Source organism: Primulina tabacum, chromosome 15 (genome assembly GCF_025594145.1).
Source record: "Primulina tabacum isolate GXHZ01 chromosome 15, ASM2559414v2, whole genome shotgun sequence".
Taxonomy (NCBI): domain Eukaryota; kingdom Viridiplantae; phylum Streptophyta; class Magnoliopsida; order Lamiales; family Gesneriaceae; genus Primulina; species Primulina tabacum.
The window spans coordinates 27,634,003-27,649,605 of NC_134564.1; the positions used below are offsets into that span (position 1 = coordinate 27,634,003).

Here is a 15,603-nt window from a genome sequence, read left to right on the forward strand (position 1 = left end):
ACCACTTGGGCACTGAAAATCTTTCCCAAATCCAGAAAAATTGAATCTTCCCTCTGCAAGTCCATCAATCTTAATGAAATTATGAAACTGATATGTATAGCGTGGGATCATCCAGCTAGAAATTTCATGTAAAAGATTTAGATTCCACAGAGACAAGATTGGAGTCCTACGATCATTTAATGGCATTATTTAAAACAAGGACAAGCAATAAAGCAAATGATTGAAGCAGAAGCACAAAAGTTCGGCATTCAAAAAGTTTCCATTCCGATCCCCAACGCACACCAAAGATTACACGAAAATTTTCAATACTTTTTCATTCAATGGCCACTGGCCACTTGCTCCCACTGTTCAGTCCCTGCCTCTAGGTAAAATCTACGATTTTTGTAAATCTCAAATCATGCTTGGAAATAACCTGTACAAAAATTTGCATACAGAAAACTAAAAAATATCCACCAACTAAGTCGAATCGTAAGATATTTGAGATATTCAAACACGAAAGCTCATGTTAAAAACTCGTACGTACCTCACAGGAAATAGGAGCAGCAAAACTACCAGGACCGTATGTCCATAAGCATCAGCTGGCAAACCCTAACAGCCGTGAAGCACCATCGTGTACGTCGGCGATCGGAGAATTGAAGCAGATTCCACTTGTGGGCTGGGTACTCGAAAAAACCGTACCCTTTTTATCTTCCAGAAATTCAGTTTGGTCCTTTAAATATACATCATTTGCGATTTACATCCACTGTGTATGTTTAAATAGGTAATTCACATTCACATTCACATTCACATTCACATTCCTATACTTAATGTCTTAGCATTCATATCCATTGTATGTAGAGATGGAAATAGAACGGGAACGGTCGGTGTAAGTTTGTCGTCCCTATCTTCATTTTAGAATTTCATCCTTGCTCCCATACTCATTATGATCTCCGTTTTTGGGGTTCAAATCATAATCTTCGTCCTTATCTCTGTTTCAAAAATATTAATGAAACAGGACGCGGCAGTCCCCAAACCAAAACTTATTATTATTTATTATTATTAATGATAATATTAATAATATTATTTAAGCCGATCTCGGAGATTAGGATAGTATCTCCATATTTGTCCTAACTATTTTGGGAATTTAAAAAAATCACGAACCTGAAAAAATGGGGATTCGCGTCCCTGTTTCAGGTTTCCTCGTGGGGCCCCGAACCTGTGGATAAAATTTTAATCTCTAATTGTATGCTATAATTTGAACACTTGATAAGGAATGTGGGTATCAAATACATAAAATGTAAATTAGTAAAAGATGTATGCACGTTGCATGTGTTATTATTATTATTATTAATTTGATCAAATAACATTAAACAATTAACATGAAATTATTTTCAATTTAGAGGAGTTGTTTGAGATTTTTTGTTTAAATTTTTTTCTATGTAAAATATGGAGTGACTTGATTAGTTTTTAGTAAGAAAAGAAGGATAATTATGGAATTAAATATTTTGGTGTTCTCTAAAGTAGTTGTTCCAAAAATCTCACAATTAATAATATAACTAGTAAAAGATCACATGTGTTGCATGTGCTATTATTATTTTTAATTTGATCAAATAATATTAAACAATTAATACGAGATTATGTGGTGTTAGTGTATTAAATTCAACTTCCGGGAGAGATTCTCGGAAGATTAGGATAAGTAAAAGGTTCCGAAGAGATTCCCAGAAGATTAGGATAAGTAAAAAAATTAAAGTCAACTTCAGAAGAGATTACTGGAAGATTTTTAATATATACCAATAAAAGACGCACACGCGTTGTATGTATTATTATTTTTTTAATTTGATCAAATAATACTAAAAAATTAACACGAAATTATTTTCATTTTAGGAGAGTTGTTCGATTTAAAAAGAAATTTTTGTTTATATTTTTTCTATGTAAAATATGGATCGACTTGAGGAGATTTTTAGTAAGATAAGAAGGTTAATTATATATTTAAATATTTTGGTGTCATCTAAGGTAGTTACTCTAAGGATCTCACACTTAATAATCTAGTATAGAAGTATAGATATAGATGAGATAAATGCAAATAACCCGTATTTAAAATTATAGTTCAAGATATTTAGATAATAATTATTATAAATTATAAAAAAAATAGTTGGAACAATACTTAAATGGTGAATATTCTATTTTCTCAATCATCTATATAGGAAAATTCGATATTACCCATGCAAACAAAACACATGTCAAAATCTTGATCGGATAAATACTTGATATTCCAAAATTAACACCAAGATTAAATAATAAGAGTAGGTCTCTTCTAAGACGGTCTCACGAATCTTTATCTGTTAGACGGATCAACCTTACCTATATTCACAATAAAAAAATAATAATTTTAGCATAAAAAGTAATATTTTTTATGGATGACCCAAATAATCTGTGACACCGTCTCAAAAAATGCGATTCGTAAGACCGTATCACACAAGTTTTTGTCAAATAATAATAATAATAATAATAAAATAGTAATAAAATAAATTATATTACAATAGTCTACATTTTTAAAAACTTCACACGATTTCTCATAACTTCCATTTTATATCTCTTTTGGATAGCGGTTTTAATTGCCATCAAGATATCATAAATCTTACCAAAATTGTATGATAGAAATTTATTTTATATTTGAACACCAAAAATACAATGCATGTACACTTCCGTTGATGTATAATTGATTAGATTTTTAGGTTGTAGTTCGATTTGAAATTATGGTGATTTGTTAAGTTTGAACGAATTTTTTCCTCAAAGATACCTCATTAAACTCATTGCCAAAACAATTTTTTTAAAAAAAATAAAATCAAAACGAATAAATTTATAAGACAATATTAAACTATTCATATAAATTAAATACATATTAATATCTTTTGTCACTCGATACATGCATACATATTATGCTAATGTAGATATCCTACAATCCAATGGTTGGCTAGAGAATTTATTGACTCAAATGTAATAAACAATCTTTATTTTAATATGATTTAACTTTTTATGGTCTTGTTTTACTTTATCTGTATGTGATCTGATGAAATAATAGTGCGTTGAATCTATGGCCAGAGTATGAGATGTACTTTGGAAAAAGAGTTCTCCAATGGTACATACGATGTCACTATTATATGTATTACATAATTATCGAATTATTATGCAACCTTCGATGAACCAATTGTTGCATATTCGATCGGGATATATGAGATGAAAGGACCGTACTGTACGTTAATCATAATCGACTGGTTCTTGCAGGCACTATCAGTGATACCTAGGGAATCATGGGGCGATGCTACTAGACGCTCTTACCATGATTCGATGGGTTTAATAAGAAATATGATTTATGATATTCTCATGATCAATTGTTGATACATAGAATGAGGCAAATTAGGGTAAGCCCGAATAAAAGATTATGTCCTGAATCACAAGGAGTTGTGAACCCACAGCTAGCTGTATCCATGAACCATTGAGGGTCACACAAGCACTGTATCATTTGTTCCCTTTGAGAGAATAAATTCAAGAAGTTGAATTTATATTATGATATAGTAAATCAAAGGAGTTGAATTTATGATAATTAAATTTTGAGAAATTAAATTCAAGGAGTTGAATTTATGAGATAGTAAATTCAAGAAGTTGAATTTATGAAATTTGGAGAGAATAAATTCAAGGAGTTGAATTTATAAAATTTGAGGAATTAATTAATTAAACTAGTTGGACTAGAATAATTAATTGATTAAGCCCATTAAACATTTAATTTAATTAATGGACACTAAGCTTATAAATATGTGTATTAGGGTTAGGGTTAAAAATAATTCATTCATAATGTTTGAAAAACCTAGCCTCCTCCTCCTTTGTGATTTTTCGAAAATCACAACTCTTCTCCTCTCAAAATTTCGGCCACCACTCCTAGGATTTTAGGAGTTTTGTGTCGCCTTTAATTTTAATATCCAACAAAAAATATTTTCTAAATTTTTAGTGCAATTTAGAAGAGGAATAAATCTTCTATTCGTGGACCTGATATGAAGATGAAGGAAGGAGGTTTTTGAAGATCGTTCGTAGGCATTCATCAAGAGCTATATCCGCCTATACCGGATTAGTTGGAACCAAGTGATTTAATTCACTAAAGGTATAATTCTAACACCCTATGAATGATTGATCATAAAACCATACGAGTGTCCAAATACATCTTGAATGTCAAGATCTAATAAAAAATTTTAAATTTCCGCTGCGTTGGGCACGAGAAAACCAAGATCCAACAGTGATATCAGAGCCAGGTTTCTCTATATCGTATGGTTTTAAATCATATTGATTAAATTTATTTCTAAATTAGTTCAATTTATCTTTTGAAAAATTAATTTTTGGAAAACATGAATCGATTGAAATTAGACTGCAACCGAAGAACCCTTAAACATGCTAAGGATAAAGCAAGTAAACACACGATGAAAACTCGACTCTCATTGTAATAATAATAAAATAAAATTTTTCTTGTAAAATAAATAATTATAATATGATTTAATGATTTATGGTAAAAATGAGTTTTACAAGAAATCAATTATTATTGATTTAATTGTAAATTAATAAATGTGTTTATTTAATTTATTAAATTCTTTAATAATTGTGGTGGTTAGTAATAAAATTATTAGATACATAATTCATCAATTAATTAAATTTGTTTAATTAAATTGATGTTAATATTTGATATTAAAAGCATGAAGGATGATCGAGAGCCTTGACCAATGTGTTAGATGTATGTTAGGATATTTTACTGTTATTATTCATTTTGTTAATATTTGATATTATTAAAGTGGGCCTGGTTTATGGCTCGTTCTCACCCCGTGAATGTATCCCTTATGTGTCATGGCTATTTAAATGTAATTATTAGAAATAGTGGGAGATCAAGATTGGAAGATGGTGGACCCGATGCACAAGATGAAGACATGTAAAATATTGGAAGCTCTTGTAATAGTTGCATTTGCATCCATGCATTCACCTAGGTTTTGGACCTTGATCCATGTCTGGCTCACATGAATCTAATAGTGTTGGCGATCGATCATCCTTATTTATTGTTGAAAGTCATATTATGATATATGCGATATATAATAGTATGCATGTATATATATTATTAAATAATATAGTTGCATGAATCCGGCAAACATACAAACTCGTGGCACACGATTTTAAATTAAAATAATGAGGCAATTTTAAAATTAAAATTCCTCATTTTGAATAAGATTCAAAATTTATATCAAACAGCAAAAGTAAAAAATAAAAGAGTTTAATTTTTCCTTGCCTTCCATCAACCGTGGTTGCATGTTGTTCGCTACCCGCAGACAGTGTCTAGCTCATATTATTGGGGAGGCCTGGACGCTGGAAAGCTGTGACTTCCACCGACATATGATGTGAATTGAGTGGAACTCCCATGACTTCGGCTCATATTATTGGGGGAACTCATGGCGACTGTCCACTACAGTTCAATATTGATGGGTCGGTTTGACACGTGAAAATAGACGGCGTCATATTATTGGGTCCTTATTAAACGTGAAGCAAAGCACGCGGAGGTTGCATAGAGATGCAATTGAATTCTACCTTTTAGAAATTATAATTGGCTGATATTATTCGAGATTATAATTGTTTAATTAGACTCTACGTGCCCACTAAGGAAATACGATTTCCCTTTTTCATCAGAGGGTGATGGAAATGTCAAAGTATTGGGAGGGAGATTTATAAAATAAAATCCATATTTTATATCTTAAAATTATTCTAAAATAATCAGCAACCATTATTATGTTTCCATATCAGTATATTTTCGATTTCGTCACGTAATCCATCTCTATTAACAAGCTAACTGATCCTAACTTTCAAGACTGGTTGGAAAAATTGTTCTGAATTCGGAGAAAATGACATACACACTATTGTCAGTCCTGCTGAACTGACAAATCATGCAAGATGGTAGGACCATAGTATGCAAGCTAAAGTGTAACATGTTCGCTTCTATGTCAAATGAACTGTAGGAACAGTTTGAGGAAATGTAGAATGCTGCTAACATTCGAATGCACGTGCAATAGTTGCATGGTGCATGAAACTCATACAATGACGCACATTACTTTCAAGGAGCTCATGACTACACGTATGCAAGATGGGCCTTTGGCCCATGAGCGTGGTGTACGTATGACTGGATTTATTGAGAATGTGGTGGGCCTGGAATATGTAATTTCTAACGAGTTACTTGATGACATCAAATTGTTGTCTTTCTCTTCCTCATTTGACGGCGTTATGGTGAACTTCAATTTGAATAAGATAGATGATAGCCTTGAAGAGCTAGTCAATACGCTTATAACTTATAAGATCACTATATAACAGGAAATTGTTGTTTTTCTAATGAGCCTCTTGTCAGATGAAAAATAGACCACAAAGTAAGGGAAAGATATGTTCTGCCCCTCACAAGAAAAGCAATCCCAATAAGAGGCAAACTCTGAAGGACACTTAAAGGGCCTACAAAGCCCGCTAAATCAAAATATATTTATTTCACTGTAAGAAGTCCGGACATAAAAATTATATACGCTAGAAATATTCTGGAAATGATAAGTGAATGTCCAAGTAAACAGAATTTCAATAACAAACAAAAGAAAGTTAGATGATCCAAATCCCGCACAAATATGACACTCTAGACTATGTCATATTTCCCAAAGAATGATGCACAAGCTAGTGGGAGAAGGCATGTTTGACTTGTCAGGCATAAATTCTCTACCTACTTGTGAGTCATGTCTAAAAGGAAAAATGACTAAGACTTATTTAATGGAAACGTGGAACGTGCGCACGGTCTACTGGATTTGATCCACACAGACATTTGTGGCCCGCTAAGTATTAGCACAAAATTTGGGCATTCCTACTTCATTACCTTTACTGATGACCATTCGAGGTATAGGTACGTTTATTTAATGAAACACAAATTTGAAGCATTTGAAAAGTTCAAAGAATTCAGATCTGAAGTAGAAAACCAGCTAGAAAGAAGTATTAAGGCACTTCGATCTGATTGAGGTGGAGAATGCTTAAGTGCAGAATTTTTGGGTTATCGAAAAGAGAATGAGATCCTCTCACAGTGAACTCCACCAGCAACACCACAATTGAATGGTGTTCTGAACGTCGTAATCGAACCTTGATGGACATGGTTCGATCCATGATGTGATTAACTGAATTGCCTACATCGTTTTGGGGCTTTGCGCTTGAAACTGCGGCAATGTTGTTGAATAATGTCTATACTAAAGCAGTGGATAAAACACCACATGAGATATGGATGGGAAAAACTCTCAAATATTCTTACTTGAGAATATGAGGATGTCCTGCTTACGTGAAGCAGACAATGAGAGATAAATTGGATAGTAGATCCATTTTGTGCTATTTTGTAGGATATCCAAAAAATTCTGTTGGATATTATTTCTATCATCCCAATGAAGCAAAAGTGTTTGTTTCAAGAAATGCCACCTTTTTGAAAAGGAATTTCTATTAGATAGAAAAGGCAAGATGATAAAACTTGAAGAAATTCAAGATACTCCCTCAACTGTAGAAGTTGAATCTAATCCCCAAAAACCAGTAGTTGAAGTACAAGCTCCTAGAAGGTCTGATAGGGTTATTAGACCACCTGCAAGATATACGCTTCTTCATGTACAAGGCCATGATGAGCCTTGTGTTGGATGTGATCCAATGAATTTCAAAGAAGCAATATCTGACACTAATTCAACCAAATGGCTTGAAGCCATGCAGTTAGAAATGGACTCTATGTATTCAAACCAAGTCTGGACATTAGTGGATCCACCTGAGGGAATCGTGCCCATAGAATACAAATGAATCTACAAAAGAAAACTTGGGGCGGATGGGAAGGTAGTGACCTTCAAAGCAAGACTGGTTGCAAAAGGTTATACTCAAAGACAATGAATTGACTATGAGGAAACTTTTTCACCAGTTGCTATGTTTAAGTCCATTAGAATAATATTATCCATAGCAGCATGGTATGACTATGAGATATGGCAAATGGATATAAAGACTGCATTCCTCAATGGAAACATCAAAAAGAAATTTATATGTCTCAACCTGGGGGATACACATCAGTAGGAAGTGAGCATAAGGTATGCAAACTTCAGAGATCAATATATGGTCTCAAGCAGGCGCAAGGAGTTGGAACCTCAGATTTGATAGCAGTATTAAAGAGTTTGGTTTTGCTAAGAATCCTGAGGAACCATGCATGTACAAGAAAGTTAGTGGGAGTGCAGTGACATTCCTAGTACTTTACGTTGATGACATCCTACTAATTGAGAATGATGTAGGATTAGTGCAATCAACTAAAGTATGGTTATCAAGTAAATTCTCCATGAAAGACATGGGTGAAACATCCTATGTATTGGGAATACAAATCTATAGAGATAGATTAAAGAGAATGATGGAGCTCACCCAAGCCACTTATATCGATACCATTTTGAAGCAATTCTCTATGGAAGAGTCCAAGAGAGGATACTTACCAATGTGTCATGGTGTTGCTCTATCTAAAGCTATGTGTCCCAAAACTGATGAAGAGATAGAGATGATGACACGTATTCCATATGCGTCAGCCATTGGTAGTATCATATATGGTATGATATCAACACGTCCTGATGTTGCTTACGCTCTGAGTGTTACAAACAGATATCAGGCGAACCCTGGTCCAATGCATTGGAAGGCCGTGAAAGATATTCTTAAGTACTTAAGAAGGACTAAGAACTTGTTCATGGTCTATGGGGGTGGAGAACTAAAAATGGAAGGCTTCACTGATTCTAGCTTCCAATGTGACGTAGATGATTCGAAATCGACCTCTGGTTTTGTATTCATGCTAAATGGTGCGGCTGTCTCTTGGAAAAGTTCCAAGCAAGACACCATTGCAGATTCCACCACTGAAGCTGAATACATTGCTGCATCTACTACAGCAAAAGAGGCAGTTTGGATGAGGAATTTTGTCCAAGAGTTGGGCATTATTCCTAATGGAGTTGATCCAGTCCCGGTGTACTGCGACAACACTGGTGTCATTGCGCAAGCAAAGGAACCAAGGTCTCATCAGCGATCCAAACATATACTGAGGAAGTTCCACATCATTCGGGAGATTGTGGGAAGAGGAGACATATCGGTCGAAAGAGTCACCTCTGTAGATAATATTGCTGATCCACTTACAAAGCCCTTGCCAGGACCATTGTTTGAGAATCATCGCGAAGCAATGGGATTAAAGTTATGGGTAGTTGGCTCTAGGGCAAGTGGGAAATTGTTAGAGTAGATGCCCTGCAAGCCAACGGTTGGCTAGGGAATTTATTGACTCAAGTGTAATAAACAATCTTTATTTTAATATAATTTAACTTTTTATGATCTTGTTTTACTTTATCTGTATACCTATGCAATCAGCATAGATAAAGTTATTGATTATACTTTAATACAAATGAATCGTAATTCGATGTTGAAACTCATTTGTAAACACTGTATAATCTAAATTCGTTCCTAGTCGATTCAGCCGCCTAAAACATGGATAAAGGTCGCTTGAGCTCGAGACTAGCATTTGTGATATTGTGTACCGCGTTTCTTGGTAAGGGCATAGGATGTCCAAACATGCAGATGAGTAGTCATATGATGATTGTATCGAACTACCCTCCCTCGGACTTTCCAAGTGATTATCATTCATCGAGATGATAAATCTGTGGTTATGATTGTACACCATTAGTCCTTACGACCCGGGACAACACTGAGGCTCTATATGTTAGGGCTATACTTTGACTCGTTTACTGACTCCAGGAGAGTCATCAGATGGCGAGGTTGGGTACAGTTGCGACACATATAGGAGCCAGTGTATTGTAGTCAGGGATTCACCGCTCACCTACGAGTGTGAATATCCTATGTGATCTGATGAAATAATAGTGCGTTGAATCTCTGTCCAAGTATGAGATGTATGTTGGAGAATGAGTTCTCCAATGGTATATGTGATGCCACTATTATATGTATCACATAGTTATCGAATTATTATGCAACTCTCGATGAACCAATGGTTGCAGATTCGATCGGGATATATGAGATGAAAGGACCGTACTGTACGTTAATCATAATAGACTGGTTCTTACAGGCACTATCCATGATACGTAGGAAATCATGGGGCGATACTACTAGACGCTCTTACCATGATTCGATGGGTTTAATCAGAATATGATTTATGACATTCTCATGATCAATTGTTGATACATAGAATGAGACAAATTAGGGTAAGCCCGAATAAAGGATTATGTTCTGAATCACAAGGAGTTGTGAACCAACGGCTAGCTGTATCCCTGAACCATTGAGGGTCACACAAGCACTGAATCATTTGTTCCCTTTGAGAGAATAAATTCAAGAAGTTGAATTTATATTATGATATAGTAAATCCAAAGAGTTGAATTTATGATAATTAAGTTTTGAGAAATTAAATTCAAGGAGTTGAATTTATGATAATTAAGTTTTGAGAAATTAAATTCAATGAGTTGAATTTATGATATAGTAAATTCAAGAAGTTGAATTTATGAAATTTTAAGAGAATAAATTCAAGTAATTGAATTTATAAAATTTGAGGATTTAATTTATTAAAATCAAAAGTTGAGTTTATTTAATATTAAATTTTGGAGGTGATAAATTCAAGGAGTTGAATTTATTTAAATGTTTAATTTATAAGAGATTTAAATTAAATGTAATGGGTATATGTATAATGGACTTGTAGGAGTACAAGACCAACATACATATTATTTAGGTTCTTAATTGGACTTTAAAAGATGAATTAATTAATTAAACTAGTTGGACTAGAATAATTAATTGATTATGTCACATTAAACATTTAATTTAATTAATGGACACTAAGCTTATAAATATGAGTATTAGGGTTAGGGTTAAAAATAATTCATTCATAATTTTTGAAAAACCTAGCATCCTCCTCCTTTGTGATTTTTCGAAAATCACAACTCTTCTCCTCTCAAAATTTCGGCCACCACTCCTAGGATTTTAGGAGTTTTTGTGTCGCCTTTAATTTTAATATCCAACGAAAACATCTTCTAAATTTCTAGTGTAATTTAGAAGAGGAATAAATCTTCTAGTCGTGGACCTGATTTGAAGATTGAAGGAAGGAGTTTTTTCAAGATCGTTCGTAGGGATTCATCAAGAGCTATATCCGCGTATACCGGATTAGTTGGAGCCAAGTGATTTAATTCACTAAGTGTATAATTCTAACACTCTATGAATGATTGATCATAAAATCATACGAGTGTCCAAATACATCTTGAATGTCAAGATCTAATAAAAAAATTTTAAACTTCCGTTGCGTTTTGGACACGAGAAAACGAGATCCAACATATTAAAACTAATGTCCCTTGGGCTCGAGTGCAAGTGGGCCTGAGACGATTTTTTGAATTTTCAAAAATTGGTAAAAATTGATATTTCATGAAAATATTATCAGATTTATTATGGAATAAATTTTTGGGAAAATTATAGATTTTTTTATAAAATAAATAATGAACAATTAGATTATTAATTATTTACGGTAAAATTGTTTTACAAGAAATTTAATTATTAATGAATTAATTAAAATTAAATAAAAATATTTATTGAACTTGTTAATTTATTTTTAATTATGATGGTTACTAATAAATTTTAAAGATGCATGATTCGTTGATAATATTTAATATTGTGATTTTAATATAATATATGATATTATATGATAAAAAAGATTATCAAGTGTCATGTCCAAAGTGCTAGATATATGTTATGATATTTTACATTGTTGTTTTTTTATTATTTGATAATTATTTAAAATAGGCCTCATTTATGACTCATTCTCATCTCCTAAATTTGTATTTCAATGTACTGTGAAAATTTAATGTAACTATTAGATTTAGTTGAAGATCAAGATTTGAAAATGGTAGACCCATGTCATCAAGAGTTTTGAAGATCGAAGACATGTAAAATATTGGAAGCTAATGTATATTGTATTAACATCCATGCATTTACTTAGGTTTTGGCTCGAGTCTATATTTGGCTCATATGGATCAATTAGCTCTCGGTTATCGATCATCTTTTATTATTTATAATGCATGATATATTCTAACTAATAAGTATATGCATTATTATTAATATAATAACAAGAGTCATGATCCGAAAAACATACAAACAAACATGGCATGAGATTTTAAAATTAATGATGAGACCGATTTTCAAAATTAAAATTCTTGATTTTGGATAAGATCCAAAATTTATATCAAGCTTATTAAAATAAAAATTAAAAGAAAGTTCAATATTTCCTTGTCTTCTATCAACAGTGGTTGCATAATGAATACGCTATCTGCTATTAGTGTGTGACTCGTATTATTAGGGAGGCATGGACGCTGGAAAACTATACTTTCAACATTGATGTGTCCGGCTCGACGCGTGCAGAGAAATGATATCATATTAATAGGCCATCATCAAACGTGATATTATTCGAGATTATAATTTTGCAATTGGGCCTTGCGTGCTCACTAAGAAAATCGGATTTTTCGTTTTCATCAGAGTGTGGTGAAAATATCAAAATAGTGGGAGACGATTAATAAAACAAAATACCAAATTTTATGTCTTATAAAATATTTTAAAATAGTTGGTAACGGTTATTTTGTTTCCATTTCAATATATTTACGATGCCGTCGCAAAATACTCTATCTAGTATAATCAATCAAAATAAGCTCACTCGACCGAATTACCAAGACTGGTTGAGGAATTTAAAAAACAATTTATGAGAAAATAACATATGTGCTCAACAAGATGCCTCCAAAAGAGGCTGCTGCAAATGCCCTTACTGAGAAATCAGATAAGCTTGACAAATTTTGGGATCATGTCTTGCAATCTAGGAGCTATATGCTAGCTTATATTTCAAACGAATTGTTGAGACGGTTTGATGAAGCTGTAAACATTGCTAACATTTACGATCTCTTGCAAGAGTTGTATGGTGCACAAACACATCCATTAAGACATTCTACTGTCAAAGAGCTTGTGACATCCTGCTCGCAAGAAGGGCCCTCGCTCCATGAGCCCCTGTCAGGACCATTGTTTGACACGGATCATGAAGCAATGTGCTGGAGATCTATAGATAGTTGGTTATATGGCAAGTGTGAGATTGTTAGATTAGGTGATCAGCAATCCAACTTCTTGCTTGAGCTTTATTGACTCTTATGTAAAAATAATTTTTATTTTAATAATATTTTACGATTTATCTAGTTATGGTATTTGATTTATTTGTATATTCATGCAGCTGCACATATAAATTTTTTGAATATACAATAGGTATCATAAGGTCTGCCTCTTAACATAAAATCATGAAACCCATTAAGAAGTGTGTTGTATATTATAAACTAGTTCCTAGTCGATTCAGCCGTCTAAAATAAGGATAAAGGTATTTCGAGCTTGAGACTGGCATCTGTGATGTAAATGTCATCTTTCATTAATAAGGCATGTAGATGTTCATTCATACAGCCGGGTGATCATTTGATGATGTACCGAACAACCCTTCCTCTGATTTTCCAAGTAGTTATCATTTATCGTGTGGAAGAAGTTTGTGTTATGTTTGTATATCATTAGTCCTTTGACCTGAGACAACGTGGAGGCTCCATGTACTAGCATACACTTTGATCATTTTACCGACTCTGTTGAGAGTTATCACGTGGCGAGGTTGGGTATAGTTTCAAAATATGTATGATTCAATGCTTGTAGTCGTGTGATTCACCGCTCACCTATGAGTAAAGATATCTTATGTGATCTCATGAGGTAATAGTGTAACGAATCTCTGGTCAGAGTAAGACATGTGCGTTTTGGGAAGACCTTTCTTTGATTGCACATATCATGTCAGTATTATTACTCAAATATACATCACATCATTATATAATTCACTTGCAACTCTTGATATATCAATATGGTTGCAGATTTGATAGGGATATATGAGTTGAAGAGACCATATTATATGATAACCACAACTTAAGGTTTTTGTAAGCACTATCAGTGATATCTGAGAGATCATGAGACGATATTACTAGATGCTCTTATCATGATCCGATGGGTGCAATCAGATTTGAGTTATGACGTTCTTGATCAAGGGGTTGATGAAAAAGGAATAAATCTAATTAGGGTAAGACCGAATATGAACAAATGTTGTTCCGAATCACATGAAGTTGTGAACTCATGGCTAGTTGTATACTTGAACCACTAAGGGTCACACAAGTATTGGATTCTATGTTTCCGTTGAGATAGTCAAATTCAAATAGTTGAATTTGATGATTGTAGTTTGTTGGAGGTCAAACAGATTATTTAGTTTATAAGTTGATTTAATATAATGAAAGTTGTGGAAGTCAACTTAACTGCTAGTTTTAGTAAAGAAGTTATCAAAACTTGCAGCTGCAAAAATGAATGAGTGGAAAATTAATTTTTCGAAATTTTAATTTTTCATTATGTGAACGAGATTTGTACCCTCGATGTGTCGACGTTGTCTGATGATCGATCAAGATTATAATAAGTTCACAATGATTTATTTAGTAAATTTAGAATATACTAATTAAATAGCAAATTAGTAGCAGTGACTAAAAAATGCAAAATTCTCATAAAATATTCTATACAAGTCTATAATAAATTAATTAACTAGTAAATAATTGAGTAATTAAATAAAAATTATTTAATTTAAAGCATATATATGTGTGTGTATTGTATTATCAAAAGCTGATAATAATTTATTGATGCATGCTATATTCAAGATTCAGAAATACCTACATGAGAGTTTTTGAATAATGAAAATACTGTATACTGATTCAAGAATAGTCCTGAATAGATCAATAATTAAAATTTATAAATAATTCAAAATTGGAATAACTTAAACGCAAAGGTAAATCAAATCTGAACGTCCTATTAATTGTTTAAATCATACAACGTCCAAGAAAGTTTTGATTGTCAAAACACAAAATTTCTAAACTTTCGTTACTCTTTGGGTGCGAGAAAATAGTACACCAACAATTGAAGAGTATAACACTGTTATTGAATTTACATGAAGAAGAAAAATGTGATTTCTTACGTAGCTGAACAAACATTAATAAACACTTCGTCATATGGAAAAAATAATTAGCCAAGAGACCCACAAACGCATAGTAGAAACTAGTGCACGAACGCACGTGTTGCGTGTTTGTACAATATTTTTTATAATTCATTTGATTTATATTTAAATTAGAATCAAACTATATTTTGGGAAACAAGATAAGGTCTTGTTTATAGTCTTCATGTGATCATGCTCATGGTAGAAGACGCCGGATGTGGCCCTTTGGTTTTATCTTGAGCTTTCATTGAACCGATATAACCTGCACGGAGGGAGGTCGAATGTGGGTATAGAGGTTTTGCAATTTTCACCTCAGTTTACTATTATAAGAATTGGAAGACTATTTTATTTTTATATTTTATAGTTTGAGATCAAATATTATTTGGCAATAAAAATTGCAAGCTTTAATAATCAAGTCTATTGGCGGGTGATGGTCGATCTAGTTCAGTTTATGAAATTACAGTTAT

At 32.8% G+C, this 15,603-nt stretch overlaps 1 long non-coding RNA gene across 2 annotated transcripts in view; it reads right to left on the bottom strand.

The window, feature by feature from the left end:
* The window catches only part of LOC142526888 (uncharacterized), a 17,850-nt gene continuing 2,247 nt past the window's right edge, over positions 1 to 15,603 (bottom strand). Inside the window, exons 2-4 of one of the 2 annotated variants that reach the window (XR_012815358.1) lie at positions 524 to 709; positions 310 to 412; positions 1 to 53 (exon numbers count right to left, since the gene is read on the bottom strand). This is a non-coding gene — a long non-coding RNA (uncharacterized LOC142526888). Of the gene's footprint in view, positions 70 to 309; positions 413 to 523; positions 710 to 15,603 lie in introns of both variants that reach the window. The other variant, XR_012815359.1, reaches the window with a different exon arrangement.